This window comes from Paroedura picta, chromosome 11, assembly GCF_049243985.1.
Source record: "Paroedura picta isolate Pp20150507F chromosome 11, Ppicta_v3.0, whole genome shotgun sequence".
Taxonomy (NCBI): domain Eukaryota; kingdom Metazoa; phylum Chordata; class Lepidosauria; order Squamata; family Gekkonidae; genus Paroedura; species Paroedura picta.
This window is the reverse complement of record NC_135379.1, coordinates 31,875,908-31,899,905: the sequence shown is the minus strand read 5'-3', so window position 1 is coordinate 31,899,905 and position 23,998 is coordinate 31,875,908. Positions and strand designations below refer to the sequence as shown.

Genomic DNA, 23,998 nt, shown 5'->3' with positions numbered 1-23,998 from the left:
GCAGTAGTTTTGTGGTTGCCTCCCTTTCCCTCACACACACCATGACAAGTGTTTTGTAATGGTGCCCATACCTGTTCCTAAAATTCCAATACTGCCCACAGACTCAACTAGGTAGAAGACTCCAAACTAATGCTAGTGTTATTGGATGATCCACTTAACCTCATCAATTTTTTTCTCAGTCTTTCCTCCAATTTCTTTCATAAATATCAAGACAGGAGATATTTTCTGAATAAAATTCCAAATGCAAGGCTTTTCTCTGTTACAATCAACTTAGTGCTAGTCACTTCGTCCCCGCCCCCGCCCCCGCCCCCAGACTGCATATGGCCTTGAAGGTCATTATCAGAACCTTAAGCCTGATCCAGTAGTTGACTGGTAGCCAGGGCAGCTGTTGGAATGCGAGCCAGATGTGGGCTCTCCAAAGTGTTCCTGTAAGAACCCTGGCTGCTGCATTCTGTGCCATTTGACGTCTTCAGATCAGAAATAAGGGTAGGTCTGCATACAGCAAATTAATCCAGCCTAGAGGTGACCATGGTCCGGATCCCTGTGGCTAGATGTGCTGGGGCCAGATAGGGTGCTAGTAGCTTAGCTTGACACAGATGGAAGAATGCCAGCCAAGCTACTCTTGTGATCTGTTCCTCCTTGGAGAGGATCAAAGATCATGTCCAGGTTCCTGCCTGAGTGTACAACCAACAGTTGCACTCCATCCAGGTCAGGCAGTTGTGTTTCCTCTCCTGGACCTTTCCTACCAAACCACAGGACCTCTGTTTTTTAAGGATTAAGCTTCTGACAGCTTTGCTTGAGCCAACTCATCACTGTTTCCAGACATCTGGCTAATGAGTCTGGGGGTGAGTCAGGTTGGCCGTCCATCATGAGAAAAAGCTGGGTGTCATCGGTGTACTGATGGCATCCCAGTCCAAACCTCCACATCAGCTGGGCAAGAAGGTGCATAAAGATGTTAAATAGGATTGTGGCAAGAACTGCTCCTTGCAGCACCCCACATGGGAGTTACCAGCAATGTGAATGGTTCTCTCCTATTGCTACCCTCTGACCGTGACCCTGAAGAAAAGAGATTGGCCATTGAAGGGCTGTTCCTCTTATCCCAGCATTGGCGAGGTAGTGAGCTAGTAGCTTGTGATCTACTGTGTCAAACGCTGCCAAAAGGTCAAGTACACCACCCAGATGGCCAAGCTCTCAGCTGTACCCTAGTGGTCAATACCTTCCAAGCCTGGGATCAATGGCACAGGAAGGGCTCTCACAATAAGCAGCACAATCCTTCTTGCCTTTTATGACATGACATCTTATCTTCTACCATCTTATCTCTATGCACCCTTTTTGGTTGGAAAAAAAAGACATCCCTTCATGTTTACTTGGTAATTACTGTTCCTTTCTTCCTCCAAAGAGCTCAGAATAGCTTGCAGATAGTTTCCGGATGGTTCTTCTTACAGGCCGTGATCAGAACTACAATGGCCTTTACAATATTGTTGTTGTTGCTGTTGTTGTTATACGCATATACCACCACTCTCAGCCCAGCTGGCTTGTGGTGGTTTACATTAAAAACATAAAATATTAAAAATTTAACTCCATACAATAATGCAGATTAATACAATTTGATACAATTTGATACTGGCAACAATTTATCCCCTTCTCTACCCTCCCCAAGCACCTCAACTCCTCCATTCCCAGTTCAAATACCTGACCTCAGGTGATGTTGGCCTAGGGGGTATAGATTACAAGAAGAAAGGGGGGTCCCGATCTTATTACCCCAGTCTCAGCCCAGCCTCAACCAAATGCCTGGTGGAAGAGCTCCATCTTGCAGACCCTGCGGAACCCAAAGAGTTCCGTTGGGGCCCTCAGCTCTTCTGGAAGCTGATTCCACTAGATGGGTCCCAAGTGCCCAGGACCACGTAAAGAGCAAAGACCCCTGCGGAGGGCATAAGGAGATAAGAGGTCCTGCAGATTGGTAGAACTCAGGACATGTATAGCCTTGAAAGCCAAAACTGCTTTATCTGCCTTCAGTCCATTCTCCTTGACTTCATGTGGCTCGGATATCTAAATTAGAGACCATCAACTTAGCAGCCCAGAGGCTTAATTGTCACACAGGCTTCCGGTCTGGACACGCAATTCCCAAGGACACAATATAACATGCATCTAACCCACTTTATCCCATGTGAGCCAGCCAAAACATTCATGTTTCCAATACTTCTCCACCCATTGTGAACAGCAACAATGACTGTCAGAAGCAGCTAAAATCACGTGACATTCACAAGATTAAAACTCCTCAAAAGCTTCAAATCTCTGTGTGGGTTATAAAGAGCACTTGAGCCGAGACCTCAGTTCATAAGAATGAGTCAGAGGGTACCGTCAATATCACCTCCAGCATTTCTCAATACAACATAAGATCCCTGTTGTTGTTTTAAAGAACAAATGCCTGCTTTGCAGTCTCTCACCCTTTCGTTTCAAACTCCTGTTTAAAATTGCTCCTCCCACCGTATAACTTTAAGTCTGTCCCTTCTGTGTGTTTTTCTCTCTCTGCGGTTGTCTTAACTTGCCACTTTAACAAGCTTCCTCTATGCCATTTCTCATTTAAGTGGTGACAGAATGGATATCTTAGAGTTATCATTGTTTTAGAATTCAAAGCGAAAAACAGAAAAAAAGTAATCATGTTTGTAACACAGTGCATTTTCCCTTCATATTGTGGAGCAGGTGCAAAGCAGCTACCCTTTTTGTTTTTCCTCAGGGATCTAGGAGAGAAAACAGAACGCAGTGCCTCACTTCTGGGAATTTGTTTCTTGCAAACGTGATGTTTGTCAAACACTGGAAGGGCAAAGAGGATGTAGACAAACTTAAATGTAGAAGTAGGCATTTTCCACTACTGAGTACGACAAACAGATATCTTGTCAAAAACTGCACCCTACATATTCTTACGTGGAAGTGAACAATAAGCCCTAAGTTAATTCGGTGAGACTACTGAGTAAATCCAAAAAAAGGCTACAAGAAAGGGGAAGCAGTGAGAAGCTCCATTTGCATATATGAACGGGATGTTTGTGGAGCAATGTATAAAAACCAAAAATATAATTGCATTCCTACATATATCACAGCACTTACACCAGAAAATGACTACTGAGCACTTACCATGAAAGGTCCTTCTCCTCTGAGGAAAGGAGGTCATCTTGGTTGGGTAATTCCCACCAGTCACTCAGGCAGGAAGAATTTGGAAATAAAGTTTGAGATCTACTTCCTTGATGATCTTAACATCTGAATGTCTCTAACAATGTCTGGCACCTTCCCCTCCCCCCAGCTGGAGGACTATTAGACTGATCTTAAAAGTGTGTTGTTCAACAGACAAAATACACTGGCAAAATATCAATTTGGGGACATCGAAACAACCCAGATGTATTTTTCAATGAAAAACTGGACTCCTGTAACAGCAAGCAGCACAAGAACACCTATTTAATTTCTCTACTATTCTTTCCTTCACAATCAAAAATACGCAAAAGCCATAATGTGATAATAGTGATACAAATATGTTTCTAGCTGGCAAAAAATAGTACAACTACAAGGCAGCATAAGCCACCAGGAATGTGATATTCCTGTTTGTATGTATATACACATGCACTGTCACAGCTTTCTGGTGGATGAAATTCAATCTGCATACAGAGACCCTTCTCTTCCCCTGTGCTACCAAACACTAAGCAATTGAAATGCCTGGCGGGCTGGTGACAGTGGGGGCTCCCGGATTCAATTTTCAGCAAACTCTGAAAACTGACACGGTTTATTTGCATAAAATTTAAGCTGTGCATTCATAGGAATACAATTTTCTTTACCATCTATATTTGGCAATGTAGCTCCAGAGTCCCTTATTTCTTTTAAATCCTATAATTCTATCCCATGCACCACAGTTTCAACCCTATTCCTCTCTCAATTACCTGGAACGACCATTGGTTAACTTACTGCGATATGGTCCTTCTCCTTGAGACCAGGAGGATGTTTTGGTGGGTGTTTTCCCACCACGTTAACAGGGAGGCAAGACTTAATTCTGACATCCTGTCCTGCATGGTAAGAGATACCTTGCTCCAGTCTCATAACAAGCCTCCCCAGCTCAATATAAAAAACATCCAAACAGAGTATCTCCAATATGTATCTGTCCAGTGAACTTCTCATCTGTCAACCTGAATTTAAATTTATACCTCTGAAACCAGGTAACCTCAGCTATCTCAATTATATACTGCATGTGATCCAGAATCAAGGGAGGGACGAGATGTTCTTCTGGCCTCAAGGAGAAGGATCATATCATAGTAAGTTAACCAATGGTTATTCTCCCTTGAGATCCAGTAGGACGTCTCAGTGGGACATAAAAGATGGATGGGAAAAAATGATTAACCGTCCTCGAGCACGTGCTGTAATACCCCTTAGCCAAAAGCCGCTTCTGCAGAACTCAACTATTGCAACTTATAATGCCTGATAAAGGTTGAAATATTCAACCATGTGGCTGCTCTGCAGATTAACTCAGCAGAAACCTTCTTGGCTAGAGCTGCTTTTGTGGCTGAGCTCTTGATTGAGTATGCTGTGATGCCCAATGGAATGGGAACACCATGGGCCTTGTAAGCTTCAGTTATGAAGGCCTTGAGCATCCTACTAATCATGGAAGTGTTGGACATGCATTGTCCCAACTAAGGAGGGATAACATTGATAGAAGTCTGATACTCTCACCTGATCAAGAAGGCCTTCAGCATCCTCCTGACATCTACGTTATGCCAGAGGCATTCCATGGGATGCTTGGGATCCTAACAGAAATCTGGCAACACAATTTCCTAACTGACATGAAAGGTGGATGATACTTTGGGTCTAAAGGTAGGATCAGTTCACAGAATGACCCTATCCTTATGGAACTGGCAGAAATCCCTCCTAATAGAAAGTGCTCCTAGCTCCGAAACCCTTCTAGTGGAAGTGACAGCCACTAAGAAAGGGTCTCTCAATCTTCGAGCGGTCAGACACCACCATCCAGGCTTGAGATGGAATAATGGGCCCTGCAATCTAAAGGAAGAACTGTAGGGCAGCCACAGATGCTTCGATTAGTGGAATCTGCAGAAGATATTCTCTATAATGTGGCAAATTTCTTAATAAATGATGGTACCTGCTTGTTAAGAGCCTCTTGTGGCGCAGAGTGGTAAGGCAGCCGCCTGAAAGTTTTGCCCATGAGGTTGGGAGTTCAATCCCAGCAGCCGGCTCAAGGTTGACTCAGCCTTCCATCCTTCCGAGGTCGGTAAAATGAGTACCCAGCTTGCTGGGGGGTAAACGGTAATGACTGGGGAAGGCACTGGCAAACCACCCCATATTGAGTCTGTCATGAAAACGCTAGAGGGCGTCACCCCAAGGGTCAGACATGACTCGGTGCTTGCACAGGGGATACCTTTACCTTTACCTTTACCTGCTTGTTAACTAATGGTCTCTTTCATTCAGTTCTAATGTTTGTCTTAAAGACCTCCGGTAGGGAAAAGTTTTGTTAAGAAGGGCCAGTCTTTGGGAAATATTAACCATTACCCTTGAGTCCCCTGGGCTTTTTCTTAGCATTAGCCTGCTCCTCCGAAGGCACAGACTCATTTAATGTTAGGGCCCCTAGTGCTTTAGACAGCATATAATGCAGGCCCTCCCCCTTAAAAAATTTCTCAGATTGTGTTGAAACATTGATGGGCTCAATTTCTTCTTCGTCAGTTAGGAAGGCCACATCATCCTTTGATCTAAGGGAGTCCAGATCCTGCTCACAGCAGGAACTGGCATGATGGGGGCCGGAGGGTCATCATACAACAAAATCCTTCAGAATGGTCTTCTCTGTGAGCATGGACTGACAAGTTACCCTTATGACATCTACTGACCCACCTTGGGGAGCTTTTGCTCTTATTTTATGACTAGAAATTACCTGATCTCTGCTATTGGCTCAGTACCCTGACTGTAAACATTTATGATTCTACCTACCAAAAAAACATGGACATTTAACCTCCTCATGAGAGAACACTAACCTGGCCAATTGCTACCATCAGCCTCTGCTTCTCACCGAGATTATTTACTTTCTTTGTAGGATGTGGCATGGCAGTTGCAATAAAACTGTCACTAAAGGTAAAGGGCAGAACAAAACAGAGAAGGAACACCTGCCTACAAAAACTACAAGCAGCAAGAAAGACCCTATTTGAGACTGTGGAGATTGTTTTCTAAAGCTAAGCAATTTATCATGTATCATTTTCCAATACTTATAGCGTAAACTCTGTGGAAGGGCTCAGTGATACAGCACCTAATTTGCATGAAGAACATCCCCAGCATTCAGGGCCAGTTTATCCATGTAGCACGTGCTAGGGGCCCTGCGCTTCCAAGGGTCCCACACTGTGTCTTCACCCCCATGGATCAGGGTCTGTCTCATCCCCTCTTTTCTCTCTTTAAAAATACTTGGAATGACACCCCGTTCCACTGTGAGGGTCCCTCTGCCCCCAGTCTTGCTGCTCCCACCAAAATTGTACTCTACTACAGCCCCACAAATCTTTAAATTGCCTCTGGTGCCCCACAAACCCTTAAGGTTGGCTTTTTTGCCCCTATCCAATTTCTCCTTTCAAATACAGCACAGCATGCATTACAAGAGAGGCAGGGACAACCTTTTCAGAGTACACAGCAAGCTGTAGTGCCTGCAGCACTAGAGAAAACACTACAAAAAAGCCTCCAAATTAAGGGCCTTATAGTTAGGAGCTCAGCTAAAATACAAGAAAATGCTGTTAAAATTCCCAGGCCTCAAGTGTGTGGACATATAAGGGTGGAGGAAATGCACGATAAGGAAAGCAAATATTAAAGTTTGGGAGTCTATCCACAAGTGAATAGAAGGTCAACAGGCTATAAAACAGTGAACTAAGATGCGGCCCAGAATAAGTAGAGTATCAAAAAGGGGAAGGAGACTTTCCTCAGAGGCAGAACATGTGCACTGCATGCACACAGCCTCCTCTTGGCATCTCCAGTTCCAGAATTTCATGCCTAATTTAGAAGAGTTGCTGGTGAGGCAGAAAAAGTTCACTATGTAAATTTGTGCATTCCCAGAGTCTTGTTTAAATTGTGTCCAGGCTGATAAATATGCAATGCTTGCACCCCAGAGACGGACAAATTAGGAAGATGTAGGGATATTACCTGTGAAGCCACTCTACACACATAGAGCTGCCCATTTTAAATAAAACTTTACGTATACACAAAGTCTAGCCTAAATTGTTGTCACAAGGATAAAATTGGAGGAAGAACAATTTTGTAAGCAGCTCTGGATCCCCACTGGGGAGAAAAGTGGGGAATGAATGAATGAATAAATAAACAAACAAACAAACAAATAAATAGGAACCCATTCTTTTGTTCAGCCAATGTAGGAGTAGCACTAAGCTCAGGATACAAAATCAAGGAACATGTTGTGAGAACATAAGAAAAGAACATATTATCTGTGTCAGTACAGTAACAATACTTAAGAGATTTTCCGCACCCCGGAAATAGTGAAATACCTATTGTAGACACCATATATTTGGCATTTTGCACTACGTCGCCAAGATCCAGCATTCCAGCAGCAAACCACCAGCCACATCCTATATTTTAAAGCAATAGTTGGGGAATCCCAAAAAGTGGATTCCCCCTAACTATGTTGCGCGAGCGAGAGCACACAGCAAGCCACATGCCAAGGGAATGTGTGGAGCCGAAGTAGTGCTATCTCCGCCTCCAGTACCTGCCCTCGCACCTGCCTCCCACTCCCACTAGGAATTGGTCAGCTTCTGCAGCTTTTTCCTGTTCATTTTCTCAGCACCTTCCACCGTGTCTTCCCCCACCTCTCAGACCAAGAGGATGCCATGGCAATGGAAATGCACTCCCACCAGCCTGTCTGGAGAGTTGATGCACAACTTCCGCAGAGGGAGAAACAAGGGCCGGAGGGCCTCACTGCAGTGCTTCCTCATTCATTTCACACCCCCAGTCCCTCTCCAGGCAAGATGGTGGATGAGGCGGCACCGGTTGTCCACTGGAAGCTAACCTGGGGTGCAGGGGGGGCTGTGCAGCCGGTGCTTTACATGGGGCATGGCCAGAAAGGCAGGTCATGGGGGGGGGGGGTTGTGGTTGGCATGGCATGCATAGAACGCCATGAGGGTGCTCGCAAGGGGGGGAGGGAAGAATGGGAAAGGGATGGATGGTTGGGGAACCATCCTGAACCAATGAAGAACGGAGGGAACGAAAAGAGAATGGAGGAGACTCAGCCATCCATTACACTGGACTTGGAAGCACGCAACTCTGCTTGTGGACTGTACAGCAAAAGGCAAAAATATGCAAATTCAGATTGAGTATGCATTGCTACACTTTGCACAGCTGAGTCAAGTAGAGTCAACTTTAATGGCATTTCACCATTAAATGGTCATGCAGCAAGTATTCCAAAAATGGCACATGATAGAATTACAATAACACCACACAGATATTATCATATAAGGAATGCACCACTGGAGAAGGTTTCACATATCCATTTTAATTTAATAGTTTATAAAATGTTTCAATGAGCTGGAAGGGGAAAAACTGATAAAATATCACAGACGCCTCAGATCAGCACAGAACTGCAGCAGAAAGCAACTGAGATTACCAGAATCATGAAACTGTGAACTCTGGCTGGCTTTCCTTATCTTTAGGCTTGTGTTTTGTTTTTGTTTTCTGAAACAGCCAACTCCCATCTCATGGCAAACTGCTTTCAAAAAGGTAATTTCAAAAACAATTTGTATTAAGATACTGGGGGATGCTGTCAGCAATTTAAAAGAAAATAAAGTTTTAACATTTCATGTAACTGGCACAATCCCTTCTGTGACTGAGCAACTCTTTAGTTCCCCGCTATTGTTACAGATACGTACTAAACTTCCAATTTCGAAAACAACTGGCATATTGACATATTTCTACCAAAGACAATTAGGAATGGACACATTTTAGTAGTTAAGGTAACTGAATTTTCTTCCCTCGTTTCATGTAGACTACACGTAACCCAGCCCCAGGTATCTGTTCCACTAGTGAAGGTGCAAAGATTTCCACTGCAGTCATGTGAACACTGCTGACAGTCTGAGATACAAATTCAGCAAATACATTTTGTTAAAAACAAAACAAACACAAGAAAGACATCTCTAGCCTCTTCCCAAATCTTCTATGTATAAATATTAGCATAAGATAACAGGTCTTCTTTACCAATTAAGTAGGGAAGATGGGACTGTATCGGTCATCCTCACAAACCTCATAGTCATCAATAAGCAAATTCTGCTGGAATGTTAAAGAAGTTAAAGTTATCTTGTTGTGGGGGGGGGGTTTACTTCTCAATATTTTGGTTCCCTTGTGGGTATTCTATGCTAACCCACAGTTGGAGAACCATTCAGTAAAGGAAAATATTTATCTGTATGAGCAATAAATTAAATAATTAGTTTTTGTATAATAAATACAATCAAATTTGCTTCCAATGCCTTTTAACACAGCATGAGTCTGAACAACTCCTACAAGACCACTTACAAGAAGCATTACTCTGAGGCAAGAGTTTGCCTTTCAACAACTTTAAGCTTGTAGTTACATGGATTTAGTAACTGTCACTGACAATATCAAACTCAAAACAGTCCAACTATTTTTATTTAAACAAAATATTAAATTAAATTTAAATAAAACATTTAAATTCAACTCATATGGATTGAAAAAGGTGGAGTTTTGACAATGAGGTGGTAGTGGCCACAAATCACCCATCTAGGGGAAATGTAAGCCACCACATGTTTCCACTCCAGCTGTGTATATATGGCTGCTTAAACAATAGGACCTTCTCAACCAAGCATCAATGCAGACCAAGATACATTTTATGTCTTTTATATCTCACTGTGTTGAACTACAAACATCTCTGATTTAAATGATCAGTACTGCTCAATCTTTTAATATTTGGTAATAACCTCTATATTTGGCATTATATTTGGTAATAACCTGGAGGTTGGGACCCCTTTGGAGGTCGAATTACCCTTTCATAGGGCTCGCGGCAGGGCTCGCAGTTTGGCCAGTAGGGGGGGGAGCGCTGCCACTGTTGCCACTCCTCCTGAAGGCAGCCACCAACTTATATACAATTTATATACAATCATGAACAATGGATCTTCATGCCATTGGTCAGTTTTGGTTTCATTTCTGTGAAAGAACACTTGCATAATTTTATGGTTGGGGGTCACCACAACATGAGGAACTGTATTAAAGGATTGCGGCATTAGGAAGGTTGAGAACCACTGCCCTAAATGCTTAGATACTTCTTTAACATTCCAGTTATGAAGAGGAGTTAATACTGGACAAGTTATGAAGACCCCTACACTCAGAAACAAACAATACAATTTTCTGAGAATTATGGATTTCATTTTTTCATGTGAACATAATATGCTAGAAATCCAGTTGATATTCTCCATATGCCACAATATTCGACTCCAGAAATAAACCTGTTTACTACTGGACAGTTCTTACATGTAACAAAGCACATTTTCTCTAGGAAAGTGGCGACATAACCTCTTTCTGTGCTAACCTCTTTCTATACTATCATTTCCTGAAAGGGAAATGGTGGCCACAAACTATTACCTCAGAACTAACATGACTATTACACTCAAACTTCTCCACAGTTAAAGATCTAGGGCAGGGGTAGTAAAACTGTGGCCCTCCAGATGTCCATGGACTACAATTCCCATGAGCCCCTGCAAGCAAATGCTACCCCTGATCTAGGGTTTTACAAACTACTTTTTGTCACTATGGTAGTACCGGATGCATTACCAGTAAATAACTGAACCTAAACTTTTTTACATTTTATTTTACATATATGTATATGTAAAACTTTGGTGCATGAAGTGAACGTACCAATCCACTCGGTGCAGACCACTTCAAGTACATCTATAATGCTATTCTAATGAAGGGCATAGCTATTTTAAGCATTCTTGCACATGGTTTAATCTTTGTTTAAATTCTAATATTTTCATATTGAAATTTCACAGAAGTCATGGGTCCAGAGATTGCCTGTGGGTTATTCCACAATCAGGCTGCCCTGAAGAGACTTTGAATTTACACATATACAACAATGGCCTAAGTTGTTTTCACATCCAACTCAACTGACATCACCCTCCCAATCACATTGGCCAATTTCAAACTGTCTTTTGATTCTGTTTTAGTAACTGGTTGATAATGGATTTTTTCTGACAATTAAGACAAACCTATTTGAATAACCAGCTTCTGTTTACCTGTTCATTCAAATCCATTTGCGTCTGGTTAGCAAAGCATGGTTTAGCAGCTTTTGAGGGAAACCGCTTTCTTCGTTTATCCCTTCACTATACTTCTGAATTGCTGTAGTGTGCTGTTTAAAACTGACCAAACCTAATCTTCTGAAGGGAACTTCAATCTCTGTTGTACTGAACACCTCCCTACATACCCTGTATGGAGCTCCAGGACAAATCAAGCCCAAAGTCTAGTCAGTCTAGATTGCAATGAACTTTCATAGGGATAAACTTGAACAGCAATGTCTGAGAAGCAGATTCTGATAAATGTCAGTATTGTGACTCCACATATATCTGTATAATACCATAGCATAACATCCAAATTACATTTAGCCATGGGGCTTCCACAGCCAGCTGCAGAGACGGAACTCTGTGTGTACAAGCCTGATCCGGCAGGGATCTACCATGTGCTTGCTACTTTGTAAGCCGCTACATGTATGGTACTATACAAATATCAATGCCAGAGTCAGCAATGGGGAAAATCCCCAGTGGGATACCATTCTGTACTTTTTCATATTTAATCTGGATACTAATTTGATCTTAGAGGAGTTTATAAAAAGCCATTACTGAACACGCAAATAAAATTTGTCTGCTATGAGGCAATATACACAAAAATAAACATCTTACAGGCTAAAGTAATTACTTGAAAAGTAAGTTGAATTTTAATCATGGGACCTACTTCCAAGTAAGCATATTTGTAAGACTGAATACAAAGGTCAAGTACTTTTTATATTAGAAACAGAAGGGAATAGCTTTGATTACTTCCAGTGAGCCATTTGGTTAAATTGAATGTGGACGCAATGCAGTAATAATCTGCCACAACATTAAATGCAGGGAAGATTTTTAATATAGTGTATCCCTAATCCTGAAAATCTTAGGGATACACAGTCACATTCATTCATGCTTGTAAGTATGGAGGCCCAGTAACTAAAAGAGTACGCAATTTATTCCAAATTAGTGGGAGAGTGATTGCTTGATTTGAGATAGATTTCTTTTTGTGCTGAAACCCGGAAGAAACCAGAATTGTCCAAAATTTGGGCAACTGCCACCAACGCAGTTCCTCATAACTCTCAGATTGTTTCTTCCTTCAAATACCAATTCCAGGACATGAATGGGTCTCTGCATACCCAGCTATGCAGTACTGAATTGAATTTATTGCTGAAGCTGAAGCCATAACAATCATGCAAACAAAGCCTTAAAACAGTAATGTATGTATGTATGTATATTTATTTATTATATTTATATAATAAATAACGCCAGGGCGGTTTACATAATAACATAAGAACTGGATAGAGGTGGCTGGATGGAGTCACTGAAGCAGTCGGTACAAACTTAAATGGACTCCGGGGAATGGTAGAGGACAGGAAGGCCTGGAGGATCATTGTCCATGGGGTCGCAATGGGTCAGACACAACTTTGCACCTAACAACGATAACATGTATACACACACACACAGGTCACAGTATAAACAATAAGGAAATTGCAAATGCAGAACAAAATGAGAAGTGAAATAAAAGAATTATACATCAACTAAAATCTAGCATTCCTCAGCCATACTAGAAACAAACCTTTTTCTAATCATAATGGATGAGGAACTGAAATTAGCAACCATTAAAGTGACAGGAGGGAAAACGTCAGCCACAAGAAATATTATTTTATCACTGTCAGATCCAGAGACAGCAGACAATTATGCAAAACAAGCAATGTAATGCCATTTATTAGGGCCAACCATACTGCGCTATTTATTTATTATTTATTTATTTAAATAAATATGAGCCTCTTGTGGTGCAGAGTGGTAAGGCAGCCATCTGAAAGCTTTGCCCATGAGGCTGGGAGTTCAATCCCAGCAGCCGGCTCAAGGTTGACTCAGCCTTCCATCCTTCCGAGGTCGGTAAAATGAGTACCCAGCTTGCTGGGGGGTAAACGGTAATGACTGGGGAAGGCACTGGCAAACCACCCCATATTGAGTCTGCCATGAAAACGCTAGAGGGTGTCACCCCGAGGGTCAGACATGACTCGGTGCTTGCACAGGGGATACCTTTACCTTTTTAGGAGGATTTACGGAGATAAACAAACTGCTTCTGATTACCATTCTCCTTCCTGAATTATCTTGCAACTCAACCAATCTGCCTGTACATTTAGGTTCCCTTTATAGCAAATTCTTCTCCGACCACTCTATGTTTTTGTTTACTTCCTTCAACAGGGCCTTGGAATAAGAACCCCTCTGCTTGTTCAGGAGATGGTAGAATGCCAGCCACACTACCTTTGTGATCTGGGCTTCCAGTGTGGGCTATGCAAAACAATATTAGTTAGTAAAAAAAGGTACTCCCTCAAAAAAAAAATCAAGATAGAACATGTTTATGTACTAGTATGTTGAGGTCAGTAGAGAGGAAATGGAAATAAATGATTACAGCAGGAGTCTCCAACAGCTAGCTCGTTGAGCCACCAGTAGCTCACTGGTAGCTCACTAGTATTTGTTCACCCCTTCAAAAACCCAGAAAAAGATTGTGAAGTTACATGCACACTAGGGGTTTTCTGTAAGCTTTTATTTCACAGGATTTTTCTCTTCACTGCTTCCTTGATTGCTTAATTTCTAGTGCTTGTCCTAGTCCACATTCTGTTCCTAGGACAGAACAAAACACTGTAACATCTTGTGCATGTTGTATTGGGAGGAGGCAGCCAGTTCTAATTAAATAAAATATCAGGGACTCGTCGCTTAGATAGGAATGCCAACCTCCTGGAGGGACCTGGGGATACCCTGGGATCACAGATCATTTCCAGGCTACAGAGATCAGTGACAAGAAAAGGGATGCTCTGGGGTGTAAACTCTCTGGGGTGTAAACTCTCTGGAACTGTACCCCACTGCAGTCCCTGTCTTCCCCAGGCTCAATCCCCAAACCTCCAGGAGTTTCCAAACTTGGATCTGGCATATCTAACCCACATCCCCTGCCGGTGGCTTCAGGGGATGTGGCAACCTTGGGCTTAGAGTAAGATGGGGAAAACTGGCCTGTTCAACCTCCAAGAGCCTACGGCATCCTCAAGGTGAAGATATCATCTGAATGGAAATACATTCCTGAAGTATTTCTATGGCTACTATGATTCTTTGTGATTCTCCAACATGTGTTTCACGCAGTTTAGAAAGGTCAGCAAATAAGTCTCCCTGTGATTAAAGGAGCCAGGCACATGAGCTTGAAACTCACTATGATTTTGACCAGAGGGTTAATAGGGGAAGGAGGCTAACATCTAAGCCAGGTTTCTTGATGGACCTGGAAAGGTATCCCAAATAGGTGGGAGTTAATTAATTTTTGTGTATTTTTAAATTTGTCAAAAACATTTATTGGGTGATATGACCATATAAGGCCAGGTCAAGCCACCCACCCTCTTAAAATAGCCTACGATGGGACTGGAGAGGGCAGGAAGGGGAGGGGACCCAGGTGGATATGTACACAGCTATGCTTCCTGACATATTCTGCCCGATCATGCCACATCTGGGGTTTCTCAAAGCCTGAAGAATATTTCAGGGATTTCTCAATGGTAAAAAAGTTGAAAAAGACTGATCTAAGGTAATACCCATTAACCTTTCTTCACTTTCTCACCTACTTTCTCTTCCAAAAGATAATTGATAAGTGAATCAATTCAGTCTTCCACACTCTCAGAAGGGATGACTATGTTATTGCTTCACTGATCACACCAGCCCTGAAAATGCTGGTCCAAATTCTTATTACGTATTCAGATTAATCCCCAGTCAGCACAGACTACATTGCATCACGCAACATAGAGGAGGAATTAATGGCACCATGCACTTCAGAAGCAAGCAAAGCCTAACACAATACCTTAGATTAGAGAATTATTCACAATGAAAAAAGCACTTCTCAGTCCAGCTCCAGGGAAAGTCCATGCCTCCACACTTTGCAGACAAATGGTCCCAGGTATAATCCCTAGCTTCTTCAATTAAAAGATCTGCAGTTATCAAACACTGGGAAAGATCTTTGGCTAAATCCTTGGAGATAGGCTGACAATCAAGTAGACAATACTAACCAAGATGGATCAACATAATCTGACTTGTGATAGTTTCTTTCCTTATTTTTTTCCCCTCATAAAGAGGACTAACAGCAGACAGGTAGAAGAAACTGCATTCCTACAATGGCCAGTCTGTTCTATTCACAGTCACTCTATAGTGAGCTACTGTTCTGTATTGGGATTTTTCTCTGCAACAATGATTAATTTAAAGCTTTTAACACTGTAAACTAAAAAAAAAATGAAAGTGCCATCCTAAGAGCACTTCCTTGGCAACAAACCTGACACAACAAAATTCAGTAACATTCTGAGAAAACCTGGTTATGATTGCCCCCTGAGAATTTTAGGGAAATTGTAAAAAAAAAAAAAAAAATCCCTGCTTTTGCTAGTGATGGCACATCTGGGAAATAGTGCATCTCTGTGTAAGAATGCTAATATAAAACTATGGGTCAAGACAATGATTTTCAGGTAGATAAAGGTTGACTTCTAGCCCCTTCTCTTTACAAACTAAGCTCTTATGGTTTTAATTAACAACTCTTCCCCTTTCAAGTTTTTATTATATTTTATTTGGAGCAGGATCCCACTTTGGGCATTTCCCTGGAGATGTGGCACGAACATTTTCTAAATACAATTAAAGTAACTATTAATATATTCACAGAACATGGAAACAAGCTTCTCTTTAAAGAACTTAGTTTAATCCTGGTTTTGATATGCATGATGGCGTCCAACAGAGGAATATCATGTGCTGTGAAGGAACACAAGCATGGAGCCATTCACTTGGAAAGCAATTGTGTCCATTTAATGCTGACTCAGCTGATAAAGACATAAAGACCCTGGAATTACATACCCATGGTGGACAGTAGCCTGAAGTGCCAAAGAAGGAATAACTTATATGCTGTGGAGGGCTGTATTTCTGCCTTCCTGAGAAACAAAAGTGGAAAAGCAGTACCCCACACCTTAAGAAAATTCCCTTGCTTCTTAAGTAAAACTAAGGGGAAGGGTTGATCCAGGAAAAAGAGGGATAGGACATGTTTTGGATATATGGAGAATACACCTGATACGCACAAATTTGCTACAAAATGTTCTTGTGTAACTAGGACAGCATAGCTTTTTCAAGCTCTGTTTCAAACCTGAACTCAAAGGCTTGGCATGGCGAAGAAGTAGATGACAAAAAAAAAGTGTTGGTTTTATATGCTGCTTATTTTTACCAGAAGGAGTCTCAAAGTGACTTACAATCACCTTCCCTTTCGTCTCCCCACAAGATACCCTGTGAGGTAGGTGGGGCTGGGAGAACCCTGATGTTGCTGCTCTGTGAAAACAGCTCTATCAGCCAAGGTCACCCAGCGTGTGAAGGAGCGAGGAATCAAACCCGGCTTGCCAGTTTAGAAGCCACCGCTCTTAACCACTACACCAAGCTGGCTCTAGTAAAACTCTCAGAGATCCATGCCTCAGGACTAATCAGAAGAGTTGTTTCTGAGAAAGAATTCTTAGCACTGCAATACCAAGAACACATTCCTAGGAGGAATCCTCAGTGAACTGACCTTAGTAAGATCCTGAGTAGACCTCCTTACTTGCCAGGCTCCTAATATTTTCACATTTTGAACTGGTCTCCTACAGCTATAAAACACTGAGCTGCTTTTTAAAACTAACATTAAATCAGATATTATAGAGAAGAGACAATGTAGTGTAGTGCAGTGGTCCCCAACCTTTTTATCACCGGGGACCAGTCAACGCTTGACAATTTTACTGAGGCCCGGGGGGGGTAGTTTTTTGCCAAGGGACGTTGCTGCTGCCTGAGCCCCAGCGCCCCTGACTTCCTGCCGCCCGCTAGGAGGCACTGCCAGCAGCAGCTGCGCAGTGCCATGCCAAGGGGGAGCCCCAGCCATGGCAGCCACCGGAGAGCAAGGTGAGTCGGCCGCAGAGTGGCAGGGCAGCCCCTGAGGCAGCAGCTGGGGAGGAGGATGAGGATGAGCCGCGGCCCGGTACCAAATGATCCCCGGACCGGGGGTTGGGGACCACTGGTGTAGTGGCTGTAACCAGAATTGTGTTAGGGAGCCTTATTCTTAAATTCTACTCATATTTTGAAGTAGTCACTATGTCATTAAAGGGAAATAAACATCCTTATATGCAGAGGGAATATTTACTGGGATATTACAACTGCAGCATCCATTCAGGCAAACATGTTAAATGTTCAGAAACACTAGGCAACAAATATTTGCACAAACTGTGATTAGCTATTCTAATATTGAGGCCAGTGAAGAATATCAAGCCACAGTCCGAAAACAAACTGACGGTCATAGTTCACTGTGAGCGCAAAACACTATTTTCATGATACAAGCTGTAAAACATACATTGCCTGAAGTGGAGGCAAAAACATTCCTGCTATTAATACTGCAAAACGCAGCCTTCAGAAATATTTTTCCACTCCATTTTGCTCATATGCAAATGAATTTACCCAACCATAGCTGAAAGCTAAGTGTACTAATCAGCATGATTTTTGTGTCAGAAGCACTATGAAAAGGCTCTGTAACACACTACTAAGCAATTTCAAATCAAGCTTTCAGACTCTTACAAATAATGTCTGCCATTTTCCAGCATGACAGCATATCTACCTATTCTATAGCCTGGCCTGTCACCCGGTAATGGTACAATATCATGACAAACCTGGAAGCAAAAGTAAATTCCAGCCCCTGCCCCAGACTTTAGTGGAAGACCATAGAATGGGCCTCATTGCACAGTACTGTCAGAAGACACAGCCACCCTGGAATCATTCTGCCTTTGCAGAGCCAGATACAAAAACATCTCATGTTAGAGATGAAGGAAAAGGGGGGGAGAAGGAAAGGGAAAGATTATAAAGCACAAAGATATAAAAAGGTTGTCAGGAAAAAGAAAAATATTAAGTTTTCATTTAAGAAACCCAATAAATCGGAAAGTGTGCAGTACTCCATCAGCAGGGTATGTTTGCTCAGAAACAAGTCCCGAATGAATTCAGCAGTCCATGTTTTCTTATATCCCGAGCAAAGCCTTGCCTGCTTTTATCACAGTAGGGCAGCCACTTCAAGAAGAACGTTAATGAGGTGTATTGAGCAAAAAATATCCCATTTCATAAAACAACAGAATCACCCTGTCTCCTCTGAGAAAAGCTTGTTGTGAAATTTTGCTTCTGTGACGCCCAACCCAGCACTAACACACAAATAAGTGCGCTCAGCCTTTCTATTTGTGCAGTAGTCCATAAAACACTTTGAAGGTTCCTGGACTCAGAGGGTGCATCTTTCCAAAATCATTGGACATTTAATAATTATTCTTATTATAAATTAGGCCTAAATTTAGACCGAAACAAAAAACAAGTCTCAAAGATTCCCGCACTGATCAATAAGGAAAACTCTGTATAACAATATCAACAAGTGAGACACAAAGTAGAGACATGTGCTGGTTTCATTTATTGAAGATATGAGCAGACTGGAAATTCCAATTAATTTTTCCTAAACTCACACATTACTTTACCTCGCATTCTTGTTAAGCAACATGTTCAACACATTACATGGAATACTAGGAGCATATATACCACAGAAGAATTGGCTCATTTAATGAACTGATGTTCAAAAGCTAAGAAACGGAGGAGGAAATCTTGCATGGGAATAGTCCTAAGCAGATACACTTTGAATTTAGTCTCATGTTGTTCAATAGAGCTTACTGCTAGGAAAGTGACTTTAGTATGTCAGCCTCAGCATAACCTTCTTCTAAGTTTGGAAAGCACCGAAGTAAAGCGAATAAGCATTTTATGTCAGCCTTAGCCTCCCTCACGTTTCTGGAACAAGATAATCTTTATATTGTTCCAGAAACGGAGGGAGACTACAGCTGAAATAAAAGCTTCTTTGCTTTACTTCTGTGCTTCCCAAAGTGTGCACGTAGAAGGAGGTTATTCAGCTTCCTGATTTTAGGTAGCTGTTGTGTAAACAAAAGGCTCCAATAACAGCAAGACCTAGCAGAGGACCAAATCCAGTCTAAACACACTGGTAACCAACTCAGGGCATTCTTGTCCTTTGTTACTGAATTATACTTTTGTTTTTTGTGCAGACTAAACAATTAATCTTAAAACAAATGGAAACAATTTAGAGTAATCTGTCTCCTAATGTGGTTGCAGCACAGGGTTGCAAATAAATGCAGCTTGAAACACTGCAAGGGAAGGACTTTCCCTTTTCTTGTATATTACATAGTTGCTGAGACTGTTCCACAAAATCTATGCTTTTGTGACCAAGAGTAGAGGTGATGTTGCTGCCAGCTGCCCCCCCCCCCGAAGTTCTCCTCCCCAGCCTCTACTTACGCAACCGTATCTCCAAGAAAGCATTCCATTCAACAATTTTAACCACATAGGAACTTCACCACAGTGTTGTTTTTCAAGATAAAAACGGAAGACAAAACACCACCTTCTCTTTTGAGAGAGGCTGTATCTGTCCTAGCACTCTACAGATACAAGTAACAAAAAGCTATGTGAGTACATGTTAACTTACAGCTATAAAATCAGTCTGTGATTTAGCAGAATCTGCTGTGGAGTAGCTGAAATTATTCTATAGTACAATAAAATCAGAGTCCAGTAGCACCTTTAAGTCCAACAAAGATTTATTCAGGGCGTGAGCTTTCGAGTGCAAGCACTCTTCATCTGACAAAGAACTGCTTGCACTCGAAAGCTCACGCCCTGAATAAATCTTTGTTGGACTTAAAGGAGCTCCTGGACTCTGATTTTATTGTGCTACTTCAGACCAACATGGCTACCCATTTGAATCTATAGTATTAGCTACTACTTCAACTATCTTTAGTAATGTTCTTCCGGGATTATCTGAATATCTTTCTTTAAGATGATTCACTTGCAGATGGTGAGCACAGTTAAAAAGTCCATTTGATTATGATTCCCTACTGTAGTGCCTGGGCTAAAGAAGAAAAGGGCCACAAAGTCAAACTGCATACAAGATTAATACATGCATTATGCAATGCATCGTCACGAGTCACTGTTTTTTTTTTTTTAACATATTCAGAACAGAAGTGTGCAGGCCCCAAGCATAAGACCAAGTGGAAACCTACTGGTTTCGTTTATTGTAGAACAGCCAAATGAACTGCCATTGCCTTTTGCAGCATTTTCTCCAGAAGAATTAGGAAGAGGTGCTTTTCCGACAAGCAAAAGGAAGAAGCAAGGGTAAAAAATGCTGTTGCTCTTAAAACATACAGGAGATTTACAGATAGTGTTTGGAACCCAGAGGACTTCACGTCTATAAATGTTCCGTGCCTTGCCCAGCAGTATATTCAAGTGAGATATTCCATCTGCCAAATCCATCCAGAAGTGGAAAAGGAGAAAACAAACAAGAGGGGACTTACAGCACAATCCTGAGCAATGCAATCCTAAACAGAGTTCCTTCTAAGTCTCTTGGCCCCAAAGGACTTAGAAAGGAGTAACTCTGCTTAAGATTCCAGGGCAAGGGACAGAAAAAGATTACGTCAGTAATTGACTGAGAAAGAAAAATGAACTCTGATTAACATAACTGTCCAGGGTAACTATCCAGTTATCCTTAACACTATTTCGTTCCCTTATATTTGGGAAACAGCCTCCTGGGAGGAGACAGTCCGGGGCCCTGTCAGTCCAGGTCCACCCTGATTGGCCCTCCCCCTCCAGCTCCCACCCTTCCTCCTTGCCTGCTAGAAGCCTTGTGGCTGCGGCCTCCATTGTCACCCACGAGGAGAGAGGCAGCGACAGGGCTTTGTGGCCCGCAGGTATGCTCCTGCTGGGAGGGAGATGAGGGGGGAGTTTGGAGCCTCCCTGCGGGCCGCAAAGCCCTGTCACCACCAGGGGGGAGCTTCCCACTCCCTTTAGCCCAGGAAGCGCACTCGCTGCGGCGAGACTGCTTGCCGGGCCAAAGGGAGCCTCCCGCGGCAGCACTACTGCCGGGGGGGGGGAGCTTTCCACTCCCTTTAGCCTGCTTTGTGAGCCAAAGGGAGCCACAGCCACTCTCTCACGCCCTCCTGCCTGCCGTCCCTTTCAAAGCCCATTTTTTAAATGGGCTTTGATACCAGTAAGATAATAAAACATGAAAAAGAATAAAAGTGGGGGGGACATGTACACAACTGAGGAACCCGACCAGTTAAAACATTAAAAGGCAATTAAAAATGAAATGGAATAAAATGGATGACTCTAAGCTCCATGTACATAATGCTTCCTAGGCAAAGGAACAGGTAGAGCTGATTCCAAAGGGCTGCAAGAGCAACATTCCAGCCCAAGCAACGACATTATCTGCAAAAGCAAGGACACAGCTCAAAACTATGCAGCCAAAACATCATCCCAAAGTGGGAGGGGAGCAGATACACAGAGCTCTCTCCCACTTTCCATTTCATCATCCAGTGCTGGCATGGAAACTCTCTATCAAGACTAGAAGTCACAGGGGAGATACAGATAGGGCACAGAGAGTAGCTTTGTGGAAGTGGCACCCAACATGGAAAAAGTAACTCTGCAGGCCAGCCCCCTTGGAAAACAAGAACACGTCTTGATGTTATCATTACAGAAGAAGTGTCTAGGCTGCAAATTTGTGACCAAAACAGGCTCCAGAGGCAGCTTCAGATTTGCCATTCAAAAACTGTTAAGAAAAATAATAATTACTTCTACATTAAAAGCCCCTATATTTCAACAATAAAAGTCCTAAAATGCCATTTAGTTAAAAGGGAGGAGGGAGATGGGAACTAAACAGATCAACAAATAAAGCCAACATACCAATAAAACATTTATAACCTCAAACCTACGCTAGATGCCAGGCAAATTTCTATAAGTGAAGAGTTCCAAAGGCACACAGCCAGATTAGAGGAATCTCTGTCTTAAAGCCCATTCAGAAGATCTAGGTCTCAGACCTTTTAAGGCTTTAAAGGTGATGGCAAGCACCTTTTGAATTCTGTCCAGAAGCAAATCTAACCATGCAATTCTAGGCAGAATTATACCCCTCTAAGGTCATTGACTCCAATAGATTTAGAGGAATATAACTCTGTTTTAGAGTAGATGGTATTGTAAATACCATAAATCCTGAACATAACACTGAATAGCACTTCCCAAGAACTGGAGACAGAGTTACACCCCCCCAAGAGCCACCATCCTTAACACTGATGCAAGATGCAGGCCCCACAATAGCCATAGGATAAAACTAGGACCCAAACCATAAATCCAGGACTCAACTGTCAAATCCTCTGGCCTGTTACCAAACCAGAAGGGCTTGTTTGAGCAGGATATTAGCCTGGACAATGAAAAGACAGTGAAGGGAGAGGTGGGGAAAGGAGACAAGGGTACATAATATAATAGTAGACAAACCAAAAGAGTCTCTTGTGGCACAGAGTGGTAAGGCAGTGGCATGCTATCTGAAGCTCTGACCATGAGGCTGGGAGTTCGAACCCAGCAGCCGGCTCAAGGTTGACTCAGCCTTCCATCCTTCCGAGGTCGGTAAAATGAGTATCCAGCTTGCTGGGGGGTAAATGGTAATGACTGGGGAAGGCATTGGCAAACCACCCCGTATTGGGTCTGCCATGAAAACGCTAGAGGGCATCACCCCAAGGGTCAGACATGACCCAGTGCTTGCACAGAGGATACCTTTACCTTTACCTTTAGACAAACCAACCCCAGCTTCTAGACAGATAAGGCAGACACGGCTCATTAAAAATATAATAAAGTATGTTGGAGAAGAGAAGCAGAATGCCAGTTTCACTGTTATTATGGTGAGCACTGCTGAAACATAATGAAATTAGTGCTAATATTAACTACATTAATATACACTCATTTGTATAATATCCCAATATCAGTATATAACTAAGGCACCCCAGATGCAATTGACAAGCATACCACAGTACCATGAAACAAAAGACTAGCCTCAACAGGAGCATACATTTCTTGTTTGGATACAGCTGTATTAATATCACTCACTCAGAGTGTTTTGCCAAGCTGTTGTATTAATAGCTATGTCCTTTGAAAAGAATCATGCATGGCTTTAAAGTAAATATATACCTCAGAATGGCATTTCACTGTGAACATTCTAAACTTGCATATTTGTTTCTGCTACATGTGCAGAGGATACATTCCTTTAACCTTACATGTATCTGCACAGCCCCAAAGGCATAAAACTGGGCACCTTACAGCATTTCCATATTTCTGAGGGCAATGAGGTGCCCCTGAGTGGTTAGGATGCTCAATAAATTCTAAACCTCAGTCCATTTTAAGCGCTTACAGGTGCAATCCTATGGTACAGTCGGTGACTGGAACAATGAGAAACAATTATGAGATAGTCAATGTATATAACATACAGCAGTCGCTAAACAGTGATGTCTTAAGGTTGCCAGGAAATAAATCCACATGTAGTTAACAATAAATTGTACTAGCAATCATTATGTGTGACATTACCAGTGGGAGACAGTTTACCGTTACACTGCTACATTCTAGAACCCTCCCTTAGCTTTAACAAGCAAAAAAGTTTGGAACAATGCAATTTACCTACACTCTTTTGAACTATAAACTGCTATATAAACAGAACAGCATTCTGAAGTCTCACTTAGGACTCCAATAAAAGACCAGAAATTACAATACCCTTCTCTGGATTGCTGGAGAATATAGTTAAAGAGGTCAGAAATTATCTTTAGAGTGCAAAGGTATCTGAGAGACTCTGGGAA

The 23,998-nt window shown here is 42.2% G+C and overlaps 1 protein-coding gene across 6 annotated transcripts in view; it reads right to left on the bottom strand.

Annotated features, from left to right (window-relative positions):
• Nucleotides 1-23,998, bottom strand: part of PLCL2 (phospholipase C like 2) — a 121,405-nt gene that overhangs the window by 67,558 nt on the left and 29,849 nt on the right. The window lies entirely within an intron of this gene.